The following is a 13,936-nucleotide window of genomic DNA, read 5'->3' on the forward strand; positions in this document are numbered from 1 at the left end:
TGCCTATCTTAACTTGTATTTCTATTTTGTTTTTTATGGCACTATTTTTGATAGGTTGATCTGTTTTTTTCCCTTTGTGTAAAGACAGATGCAAAAAAGGAGTTAAATAGTTCTGCTTTCTCCTTGTTGTTTGTCACCTTCTTGCCACTTTCACTCACTAATGGACCAATCGTTTCCTTCACTAAACCAAACTAGGGCTTAGCACAATGGATGATCAATCCAGAGTTCTCAATTGGAGCTAAATGACCAAGCTCAAATTACCCTATTTTGGATGCATTATGTCAGGGGTGTCAAACTGCTGGCCCGCAGACTGGATGTGTCATCCGGAAGCCACGCGCACTCCATTACCAGCAATGGCAAAACTGTCCCAATACGTTGCAGTGATGTCACATGACATTGCGAGTTTGACATGTCTGCATTATGTGAAAACCTAGTTCTCTGGATAAGATTATAGTGCTGGGGGGAGGGAAGGGAAGGGAAGGGGGGAAAGAATGGCCTGAAACAGCATGGATGGATGGATTCAGAGTGGCAGTTGGTGCACTGTTGAAGGCCTGAAAAACCAGGTTAGGGACAGGTAGTCATGGAGATAATCTATATGTTTGCTATGTGTCAACATCAAATTGATGCCACATAATCAATCAATAATAATCAATCATTTAATCCAGGAGTGAACAATAAGTTGACCTTTTCTTTTGTTCTTTTTAAACCACAAATCACAATATGATTTCAGTTCTGCCTTTCAGCTTCCCTTCATTTTGCTGGGATCCCATAATATACAGTTCTTAGTGTTCAAGTATTTATCTCAACTCCATGAGCATCTGCAGGGAAATCACAGTGATTGGAAAAGTAAATACAAATCTTGATTCTTTTCTGCATGATCATGACAATATGCACATATTCAAAAGGGATGGACTTTGGAACTTGACACTGCTTTCATAATTCTGATGAAAGTACCAAAAGCCTATAGACACTACTAGTTGATTTTATTGTAAGGGTGGTACAATGTTAAAGGACCTTCCTCGACTTCCAGTTGTTTCTGTCTGCACCTCCCATAATCCCCAGTCAAGTCTATAAGAACAATCTGTTCTTTAATCCAATTTAATACTAATCATGCGAGGGGATGATCTGGGAAATCAACATAAACATATGGAACAATACTTTTGCAATCTCCATACTGATATATCAATATTCACCAGATGGTATATATCTGTCAATCTTAAGAGGAAGATCAGATAGGTAGCATGACAAAATAAGCTTAATCTAATTTATTTATACTAGATTTTCCAACTCGCAGGAAAGAATAAATACAAACTGTTGAATCATCATCTCTTTGGAATTAAGATAATAAAATAAATACTGTCTTTGGCTACTAATGGTCATGTGAAGATATTACCAAAGACTTTCTCATACCATAACACAGTGGGTTTAACTTTTAAGAGGAAAAAAGCTCTTTCAGATTAAGATTGACTGAGATGCTCTTTTATTGAAGAAATTTCATATAATGTTACAAGTGGAGAAAAAAGAAGCAAGAGAAAATACAAGTTATTTTGGATGAGATTTTTTTTTAAAAAAGGGTGAGATGTTAAAAAAGTCACCAGAGAGGACAATTAACCATCAAATTAAGCTTCTACAGACCTATAACAATAAGAGAAGTTTGTGAAGCTATTACAAAGACTAAAACAGGAAAGGCACCTGGTCCAGATGTTCTGTCAACCTCTTATTATAAATGTTTTGAGGATGAAGTTTTACACCTTTTAAACAAACAATGAATATTATTTTACAGAATGGAAAGATTCTTGACAGCTGGAAAAAGACCAATATAGCATTAATATCTAAAAAGATCAGGACTTGACTTTAACAAGAAATTATTGACCAATATCTTTATTGAGAAATAACTATAAATTGTTTACAATGATTTTGGCTGAAAGGTTGAGAGGACTTAATAGGACTTCAGTCATGAAAATCAATGTGGGTTTTCATCTAAAAGACCATTACAGGATAATATTAGAAATGTGTTGGATATTCTGAAGTATTTGGAGTAGCAAACAAGCTGAAAAGCAAGCTGCATTGATCTTAGAGAAGGTCTTTGATAATTTGAACTGGACTTTCTTGTTTAGAGTTCTGGAAAATACAAACTTTGATATTATTAAATGGGAAAGATTGAGTTAGGCTTCACAGAAAGTACAGATCTCACAACTCATGAAGAATTTCTTGTGAGGTTGAAAAAGGGACAACACAAGGAAGCCCTCAATCACCACTCTTGTTCATTATAGTTCTTGAGGAGCTGAATAGAGGCATAAGTCAAGATGAGAGAATTGTGGGAGGTTTAAAAAGAAATCTATAGGTTAAGGACATTTGGTGTTGACCTGGTGATAGTTTTCTACTTCCTTTTAGTGGGAAAATCAAAGGATTTTAATATTCTAGCAGGTTTTAAGATTAATAATCAGAAGACAAAGATGATAACAAAAATATGAAAATAGAAGATCAAATAGTACTGATGGAGAAAAATAGTTTTATGACTGAGATAAAAGGAAAATACTTGGATATTACCATGATAAATATGAACTGCATATTATTTCAAACTAATTATATTAAGACATGGAACATAATTAAGATGGACATGTTAAGACAAGAAAAAATAAAACTGTCATTGTTAAGGAGAATTTCTGGGATAAAAATGAATATTTTATCTAGAATGAGGTTTTTGTTTCAGACAAAAACTCTTTTGACAATTGGTATTCTATTCAAACAAAAGCAAAAAGATATATCTAAATGTGTATGGCAAAGGAAAAAAAATCAGAAATTAAATGTAAACTTTTACAAGGCACATGGGAAAGATGTGGCTGATGCCCAATTATATATTTCCACCCCTCGTGAATTAAACAATGCTGTGAATGTCTTATCCCAAAGTCTGGAGCCATGAGGCTCTAGATGTGGAATAACAGACTTCAGCTGAACCTTGGCAAAACTGTGAACCATGGCACCTTTATTGCAGGACCATGCCATCTTTGATGCTGGGTGGGGTTACGCTACCCCAGACATACCCATTGCACAACTCAGGGGGGTCCTCCTGTTCACATTCACCCATTCTCTAGTCACCTATAGATTGGACTATTGCAATATACTCTACATAGGTTTGTCTTGAATAGTACACAGAAGCTTCACTTGGTACAGAATGCAGCAGCTTGGGCAGTTCCATGTTCTCCTAGAAAAGCACATTACACCTCTGCTCTGTGGACTGAACTGGTTGCCAATTTGCTTCTGGGTACAATTCAAGGTGCTGATTTGGGCCTATAAAGCCTATCATGAAATGGGACTAGGCTATCTGAGGGTCTGGCTCTCCCAATTACATTAGCCTGCTCCATTAGATCTGCCAGAGAAGACATGCTGTGGATACCACTACCTAGGGACCTACATTTGGTGGGTTCCAGAAGATGTGCCTTCTCTGACATGGTACTCATCTTATGAAGTATTAGCTTGATTTTTGATTTTTCAGAATGCTCTCAAGAACTGGTTAGATATCAAACCTGGGGCTCTCAGGGAACTGGAGATATGCTCAGTTCATTGCTGAACTGGCTATTTTTATTCCTTCTTTGCCTAGGGTTTGTACATCTGGTTTCATAATATTTTAAAATATGTTAACGTGATGTTTCTTTTATATATCTATGGTTTTTATATGTGCTTTTTTCTATTTGATATGCACCACCCAGAGTCTATTTGATGTGCACCACCCTATTGCATTCTTTGACCAAGTGACAAAATTAGTGGATCAGAGGAATGCTGTGGATATAATTTACTTGGACTTCAGTAAAGCATTTAATAACGTAGATCAAAACCTACTACTCAATAAGATAGAAAAATGTGGGTTAGACAGCATCACTACCAGATGGATTCGTAGCTGGCTGACTGGCCATACTCAGCGTGTGGTCCTCAATGGAACTGCATCTACATGGAGGGAAGTGTGTAGTGGGGTGCCCCAGGTCTCTGTTCTAGGCCCAGTGCTCTTCAACATCTTCATCAATGATTTGGATGAGGGGATAGATGGGAACTCATCAAATTTGTGGATGACACCAAGCTGGCAGAAATAGCCAACACTCCAGAAGACAGGCTTAAGATACAGGAGGACCTGGACAGACTTGAACACTGGGCGCTATCTAACAAAATGAAATTCAATGGTGAAAAAAGTAAGGTTCTACATTCAGGCAAGAAAAACCAAATATACAGGTATAGTATAGAGGGTACCTTGCTCAATATTAGTAACTGTGAGAGGCATCTCAGAGTCCTAGTAGACAATCACTTAATTATGAGCCAGCAGTGTGCTGCAGCTGCCAAAAAAGCCAACACAGTGATGGGCTGCATTATTAGAGGAATAGAATCAAGATCACATGAAGTATTAATATCACTTTACCATGACTTGGTAAGGTCACACTTGGAATACTGCATCCAGTTTTGGTCACCATGATGTAAAAAAGATGCTGAGACTCTAGAAAGAATACAGAGAAGAGCAACAAAGATGATTAGGGGACTGGAGGCTAAAACATATAAGGAACGGTTGCTGGAATTGGGTATGTCTAGTTTAATGAAGAGAAGGATGAGGGGGGACCTGATAGCTGTGTTCCAATATCTCAGGGGCTGCCACAAAGAAGAGGGAGTCAAGCTATTCTCCAAGGCACCTAAAGGCAGGACGAGAAGGAACTGATGGAAACTGAGAGAAGCAACTTAGAACTAAGGAGAAACTTAGAACAATTAACCAGTGGAACAACCTGCCTCCAGAAGCAGTGAATGCTCCAACACTGGAGGTTTTTAAGAAGAGACTGGACAGCCATTTGTCTGAAATGGTGTAGGGTTCCTGCCTGAGCAGGGGGTTGGACTAGATGACCTCCAAGGTCCCTTCCAATTTCTTCTTCTTCTTCTTCTTCTTCTTCTTCTTCTTCTTCTTCTTCTTATTATTATTATTATTATTATTATTATTATTATTATTATTATTATTATTATTATTATTATATGGGCAGCTGTATAAATTTAATTAATAAATAAAGAGGAGAAGATTTGAAATTTTATTTTGCTGTTGATTGTTTTTTTTTGGATGGATGAATGGGTGTTGATGAAAAGCAAAATACGTTTTGAATTAAAAGAGCATGACAAGATTTGGATGGCATGGAGATTTATGATATGATAGAGTTAATGTAAATTTCAAAAACCATTTTATCAAATGTGGTGAAATAAATCCTAAAGAGCAACTGAAGACAGAGCAATACTGTTGTCAATAGCTTTTTTATTTGCATCTATCAGAAAGATTTAAAATAAATCAAAATGCTTACGATATGGAGAAAAGAAAATCAAAATTTGAAGTGAAATTGTATACAGATGATGAACATGTAATTGCTAAAATGTATAGACTTTCATTTAAATTTGGAAAAGTCAAGGAACGGGTTAAAGGATGTATGATAAAGTTGGATAAGATTTTTAGTTAAAATATGCAAATGGAACAATAGGAAACGTAGTTAAAAGGATTGAAATTTATACTGTGTTATGATATTAAAGAAAATCTTTATAAAATGATGTGTCATTGGAACATGAAACAGAGAAATTATATATAAAGGCATTTCAAATATATGTTGGAAATGTAAGCAATATGAAAGGACATTTTATCAAGCTTGGTAGACATGTACAAGAGCTAAAAACAATTAAAATACATACATTGATACAGAGAATTTTAAAGATTAATATTCAATTGAATCCAGAACCCAGAACTTCTCCTTTTAGAACTAATAGATACACAGTTAGAAAAGTCATGGGAGATTATTTCAATATATGATTACTGCAGCCAGAAGAAATGATCTCCATGGTGGGTCATGTGGAAAGATTCAGCATGATCCCCCATGGAGGAATGGTTGGTGAAATTGACAGATCTTGTTGAGAGTGTCGAACTGACTTTTTTGATTAGAGAAAAGTCATTACAGTGTTGACATTCATCAGTGACGGGAAACCTTTATGGATTTTTTCATAAAATAGAAAATGATTTTGTGAATTGTGGTTTAGATGATCAGAAAGAGTAGGTTATAGAACAGTGATTCTCAACCTTTTTAATGCCCTGACCCCCAACCGGTCGTAAGTCAAGGACTACCCAACCGGTCGTACGTCGAGGACTACCCAACCGGTCATAAGTCGAGGACTACCCAACCAGTTGTAAGTCAAGGACTTTCCCTGCCCGGGAGCGCCGCACATGCGTGGTGCCGCCCCCTGCGCCGGCTGAGGCATAGCTGGCAAGGGGCAGTGACGGTGCAGGGCAACCACCGGCTGGGCCACCAGCTGGCCCAGCCCAAGGGAGGTAAGGTACCCACCGGGCCCCACGCACGCCAGCAATCCTCCCTGCGCCGGCCGGCCTCCCACCTCCCACCCCTGGCCCTCTTTTATTTACATTTTTAGTAGTTGCTCAGCAGGGAGGGGTGGAAACTTCCAGACAGCTCACCTTCGCTGCAGACAACTTGCAGCATCGTTTGCAGAATGGGACTTTTGGTGGGCTCAGCGGGGCAGAGACAGCCTGGAACAATTCCTATTTGGCTTTTGAAAGCCAATAGAATTAGACTCTATTCAAGAAGGTCTATTCTATTGGCTTTCAAAATTTCTGTTTTTTTAGTTTTCTCTAGTCCCTGTAGTTTTCTCAACAAGGTGGTTTGCCATTGCCTCCTGAGAGAAAGTGACTGGCCCAAGGTTACGCAGCCGGCTTTGTGCCTAAGGCAGGACTAAAACCCACAGTCTTCTGTGCCTGACACCTTAACCACTACCCCATAAAAGCACAATAAGTACAAAAAAAAATAAAATAAACACATAGTTCACTTACATTTACATCTTTTATACCTACTACTACACTTCTTATCTTTTAAATGCAAGTCTTTTATGATGGTGTACTCACCGGCATTACTCCTCCCACAAAAAGTACTAGCTGTCAAAACTGTTTTATGAATGAGCAACTAGATATTCTCCATTAATGATCAATCTAAAGGCAGAATCTCGCTGTTAATTTCTTCTCTATGATTCTATATGCTGCTATTATTACTTTTAACCACATAGAAAACATAAAATAAAACATATACATTCTCAATTGCAATACATCCTTCAGAATGTTCTTCAGATGTAGGTATACTTATTAAGGGTAATGTTCATGACTGCATAAAATGATTGAAAAAATGTTCCTCCAATTAATTGAATCACATAGCGGTTGTTATGCAGCCACTAAGAACCTAATGGCAGATTGAATAAAATGATAATGAGCTATTATGCCACAAACTAAAGATATTTATTTTGACATAATAGTTCAATTACAGCAAAGTGTTGCCTATAACAGGAAGAAAGATAGAAGTTACTGTTGAAAGCTGGGTCATTTTATTTTTTTAACCAAGGATGAGAGATAAGTCTTGAATCTTTGAGGGGGCTTTAGAAAGTCCACAAAATTTTAAAAACTATTCATTTCTAACTAATTGTGGAACTGTCATTAATAATATTTATGTATTGGACCATAAACACTAAAGGAGATCTACATGCATAATAAAATACAAGTGACAGATTTAGCACCATTTCAGTTTAAATTCTTCCCCTTCCTAGCCATAATTTACTGTTTGTAGAAAAATGGGCAATTTTCCGTGACTTACACAGTGACATAAATAAAAAATCATGCCTTAAACTTCAATAATCTTGGCAAGTTTTACAAAAAAGTAAAAGGCAAAACTTTTCCTACTCTCACCTATAAGATTTATTTTCCATGCAAATACCTTTAAAAGAAATAGATTTTCTTCGTCATTAATGTAGAGCACTAACTGACATAGTTATTTATGGGATGGAGGACATATGATAACGTGCATTGTGATCATGCTAACACTTTCTTTTACCATATATACATCCATGTGACAAAGTGTCAGCCCTTTGAGGTAGGCCATATCAGGAAAAAACACCACAAGAAATACTAAAATTCAGCTTTTTAGGGTATAATAACTGAATCATAAATGCCTGACAGTACTTATTCTTTTTCCCATCTTATATTAAAGAGAGTGAAAGTGGGATAATTTGAATTTCTCATGCTTTCTTATTTTTATGAAATGAACTCATATTTTACTAATGATCATCACCTGCTTTCTCCAAGATCATCTTGGTGGTCCTCAACAGAAAATGGCACACGTATAAAATGGAAGAGCTTACATCACGTCATCACAACGTACATTTTGCCATTTTGACATCATTGCAACTAACTGCAGACACTTCTGCTGATTAGAGTCAGGCCTACTGACCCTTATTTTCACAGATGCAAATACCAAAGCCTATTAAGTTTGGATGTATGCAGATGTGTTCCACAGGGCATTCATCTAAACTTAAAAGTCTTTTGTATATAGATTAAGATTAGGGGAATAGAGTTTAAATCTCCACACAATTCACTGAAGGTCCATTTTAATAGGATGGGTGGGTAGCCACATTTGCTTGTAACCACATTTGTAGCCTCCCAGAACCCTGACTGAAACAAGTTTCAGGGGAATTCCTAAAATATATTAGCATATGCATATCTTTCATATGTGATACAATACTTATATATCTATGTTATAGATACGCAGCAGAATTTATATAATATATTGCTTCATTGCTTCAAGAAGTATGTACAGATAGCTCTGATTGAGGTTCCATTCCAGTGTAAAACTATAGGAACTAAATCAGGGGAATTGGAGGGTTGGTTCAAGAACCCGTTATCATGTATTCTTCCTATGAACATCTCTTTTCTCTTCCTTGGATAGGAGCATTGTATTTGCTCCTCCTTTTGCTCACTTGGTCATGGGTCACAGATGCCACTGGGTCAGCCCAGTTGTAAGTCTCTATGGCTGGCCTTTTTAAAAGTGATCTGCCAGTGAGACATGGCTCTTGCTAGATACTTTGCTCTCATGGCTCTTTTGTAGTATCTCTGGAAGGTCCTTTCTATTTTTCCTCTGGATGCTAACATTGCCATAGACTGTTCCCAGAAATTAGGGTAATCTGAGCAGTTAAAATCCAGAGGGGTGACTGGATGCTAGTTTTTCCTCAAAGAGTGTTTATAGCCATCATGCAACTGCTAGTCACAAATGATTTGTGGGCAGAATTGGCATCCTGAAGTCGGATTAAAAGGCCTCCAAATGAGATTGTGATAGAGCCAGGGAAAGAAGAAAAGCCAGCATAAATTATTAAAATTACAGCAAAGATTAGTTTCTGTGAGAAAACCATTAGGATCTATGCCATCATGCTAGCCCAGTGAGATCCATAGTCACATGAGGAGAAGGAGATACAAATACAGGGATGTTATACAGATGATCTCTTTAAGATCTTTATATATAAATGGAAGTCTGGTCCTTATTCACCAACCACAAATACACAAAAATATGGATAACCTGACTATAGATAATGAGAGAGAGTCTCCTGTACCCAATTCCAATTTTGCATCTTTGAAAAAATACAGTAAAGGCCAATGTAGGATTTGCTTAGCATTTGAAACAATTATTCAGTATGTAAAAATGTTTACTGCTTTCAGAAGTTTAATATTTTAAAAATTTATATCTAAAATCAATAAATCATTCCAGAAGCTTTTCATTACCCCCCCCTCCGCTTGTCAAGTGTAACAATAGTGAACAAGCAAAGCATGGATCATATTTTTATACCTTATCCTGTTGAGGCACTGACTTGCAAAACTATAGTAGTAATTTATTCTCCGTCAGGTTCTGGACTGGTAAAGAACTAGGGATATTTATTTCCAAAAATGAAAATGATCTTGATGTGCACAGTTGCATGTATTAGAAGTTATGTAAAATATACAAAACTATATTTGGAAATAGATAAATATATGCCAGTTTCTTATTTCTATTTTTTATCAGGCAGCCCAGAATAATTAGTGTAAGAAAGGTTTTCTTACATTTTAATAAATTCTGTTTGATTCTTCAGGCTGAAAACAACAATAAAATAATCTTAAACTCTTTCCTAATATGCTGTGCCATTATTTTCTTTTAAAAATGTACCCAGAATGGAAAATGAAAGCTATTTTTAATATTCACCAATCTATAACAAAACTAACAGCCATATCTGTCACTGAAAGTATAAGAATCTTATCATAATATAATGTTGTACTATAATATTTTTATAGTTTTAAATACACTTACTATCATAATATTATACATATGAAAACATTTGGATTTTTTAAAATTTCTTTTAAAAAATATTAGCTACATTTTGGTAGTCAGAAAAGAGCCTTTCCATAGCCCAAGCATATGATGTAGCTAGTCATATCTTTTATTTTTAAGAAATTGACCAATTTGGTTTGAGTCACAAATGTCAAACTATCTAGGTGTTCATTCATCAATGCTTTTCAAAGGTGAAAAACAAATCTTTGCTTTCAGGTTTGAAGTTTGTCTAGGATTATAAACATGTTGGTTAAAAAATGTAGGAAACAAGTTGTTGTTGCTACAAATCAGCTGATTAATAAAGCTGGCAGTATTGATTCTATAGTACAAAAAACAAATGGGGTCAGTCCACAAGTCATGAAAACCTAAAATCAGAGGATCATATTAATTCTTTTGTGCAAGGTCATGGAATGGTACTACATAGCCAGTGGATGAAAGAATCTTAGACTATGTCTAGTATGCCTGCTATAGAATAAGGTTTACCTAGGGAGCATGTGCACAACACTAACTTTCCTACCATATGTATTTATTTAACTAAAGATTCCGGCTTGTGGTGTAATTCAAACCCTAAATGCCTGCCATCTTGGCTTGTCTTAATTCAGATGCTGTTCCTAAGACTGTCTTACCTGGGTTGCAACAAAGAGATACAAAGCTCCGTTGCTATCTAATAGTCATCCAGTTTTTTGCAACGTAAGTATGGGAAGCCATACTTTCTTTGGTGGAAGTTGAATCTGAGGTAAGAGTTCACATGATGACAGCCCTTTAGGACTCAACAACATAATAAATCTTAAGTCTCAAAGTGAAGTGACATATGCAAAATGGAGTAAAATAATGCTGTACAATAATTGGTTAAAAATGTAAAGATGGCTCTGCCCATTGGACAGTTACAGGCTAAACCTCCACAGGTGGCCTAGCTGTCTTGATTGAATTCAGAAGCTAAATAAGTTCTGGAATGGTGGGCTACCTGGGAATTCCAAGGTTCCTGGCTACATTAGGAAAATGAAAATACTGAAAGAAGGTAGCGGCAAACCAGTCATGGAAGCAGACCCCAAAACGTGCACCAATTCACTCACTAAGAGTTGAGCTTCACTCAAGGATCTTGATGTTTTACATACCAAAAGAGGATGTGGATGGAAGGAGAGATTCAACATAAATGGAAATCTCTGAATCCACAAAAGTTTGCAAGTATCCAGTGGCATCATATACTGCTAAATATAGAACAATTCCACAGGCAGAGAAACTTAATTCTTGCAATTATATCATGCAACAAATCATATAAAATTATGCAAATTATGCACACCATTATATATTGATTTGGATACCTACATCCACCTATGCACAATGTCGCCCCTTAACATTAAATAGTACTCCACATTGGATTGTTCTTGATTTCTCACTAGACATCAGACATCAATATTACTTGTTGTGAAGCTTGAGTAATGTGTTAAGAATACAAGCCACACAGCATGTTCAAGCAGTAACAATTTACTGAGAGCTATGTGCAATAATTTTCAGACATTTAGAGTTCCTTCCCTGCAGGAAGGAATAAATGTGAATAAACTTTTTTAGGAATGTGGAAATAGTATCTTTTGCCTGAGAGCCATGGATAAAGACAATCAATTTCAAACAATGCTAAAACTTTGAAATACATCAGTCTTGCCTGGGAGGCATGTCTCTGAAATACTCTAAAAAAAGATAAGATCACCAATAAACAAGCCATGGTCTGGTAACTGTATATCAGTAGGTATACTATATTATGTTTTAATTCTGTTAAAGCTCCCCTGGAACTTTGGAATTGTATTGAATGGAGTCTCCAATATGTGAATTGTAGAAGTTTTCAGTTTTGTTTGCCATTTTATTGCTTCTTGGTTATAATGGGCTGTACTATTTTGTAACTAAGTATTTTGGGATTTTTCTCTTTTTTGATGCCATCCAGAGTTACATAGTTTGAGCTGGGCAGTCATGTAAATGAATTAATACATAAAACGTAATGTCAACCAGTTATTAGATCTGAATCTTTCAGATAATTTTATCTAACATAATTACATATTATACAACCCACAGATGTGGAATGCTGGCTAAGATATAAGGGGGAAATGCATATTAAAATATCACACAGATTTCTGATGAAGAATAAAGTCAGTGCTAACATAATATTTGTGTAGCACTTACATTCAAGAATAAATAACAAAATCTTTATTTTGGGAATGTGCATTTCTTAATATTTAAGAATGAAATTACACACAAATAGTCATATATATAAGATGAAGAAAAAGCATGGCCTGAATTCTGACAGACTTCTAAAAATATTATGAACTAGACAGTAGTTAGTCAACTATGTGAAGGAACTTCACAGTACAATATAGAAATGTCTTTCTTTTGACTCATTCACTTAAAATCCTCATTTTGTTCTAATTCAGAATTGCCCATAATTCTTATTAAATTATTCTGCAGAAATCTGAATGACATATATGTCAATGCATTGCACATGTGTAATATTTTTATAGAAGGAAAGAAATAGAATGGTGAGTTGTCCCATCTGATTCCCGGGGGAACAAGGGAAGGGCAACCAACAAAAGGATGCAGCCGTACAATTTACATTTAAGGATCACATAGCAAGATGCAAATATATAAGAGTAAATTTTGCACCATGACATAGAAAATCATCACTACACATAATAATAATAATAATAATAATAATAATAATAATAATAATAATAATAATTGACAGACTTTATTTACCAAGGCAAATAGGTGGGCGTGGAATGCTACAAGTACATCAGATGGTTGAAGAAGAAAAAAATGGCTTTGGAAGAATATCTGAAGAACAATGATGAAGATGCACTGAAATTTGTATATCAGGAAGGCTTACTGACTACTGGAGAGACCAAACTGGCCTACAAGAAAGACCAAATGAAGAACAGAATAGAGGCATGGGAAGACAAAGCATTGCATGGCCAATACATTAAAAAAATAGCTGGGAAAGCAGATAATAACAAGACCTGGCAATGGCTAAGAGCAGGAAAATTGAAGAAAGAGACCGAGGGACTAATTCTGGCTGCACAAGACCAAGCCTTAAGGACAAATGCATATAAAGTCAAAATTGAGAAGACAGCAACAGACAGTAAGTGCCGCCTATGCAAAGAAGCTGAAGAAACAGTGGACCACCTGGTAAGCTGTTGCAAGAAGATTGCACAGAATGACTACAAGCAGCGGCATGACAAAGTAGCAACAATGGTGCATTGGAAGATCTGCAAAAAATATCATTTGCCTGTAAGCAAAAACTGGTGGGATCATAAAATAGAGAAAGTCATAGAAAATGATAAAATTAAACTGCTCTGGGACTTCAGAATTCAAACAGACAAGCGCCTGCAACAAAACACCCCAGACTTAACAACAAAAAAGTCTGGATAGTGGACGTAGCAGTGCCTGAAGAGAGCAGAATAGACGAGAAAGAGCTGGAGAAGATAACAAAATACAAAGACCTACAAATAGAAATAGAAAGACTGTGGCAAAAGCAAGCAAGGGTAGTACCAATAGTCATAGGCGCCTTGGGTGCAATCCCAAAACAACTGGAGCACCCCTTGAACACCATTGGCATTGACAAATTCGCTATTAGTCAATTGCAAAAGGCGGCCTTACTAGGAACTGCTTCCATCCTGCGACAATGTCTGTAATACCATCAAACAACCACATCTGCCTATCCCAGGTCCTGGGTAAGGACTCGATAGGTAGACAAAATGCCAAAT

Source organism: Crotalus tigris, unplaced genomic scaffold, assembly GCF_016545835.1.
Source record: "Crotalus tigris isolate CLP2741 ecotype Arizona unplaced genomic scaffold, ASM1654583v1 scf7180000017771.5222438, whole genome shotgun sequence".
In the NCBI taxonomy this organism is placed as follows: Eukaryota; Metazoa; Chordata; class Lepidosauria; order Squamata; family Viperidae; genus Crotalus; species Crotalus tigris.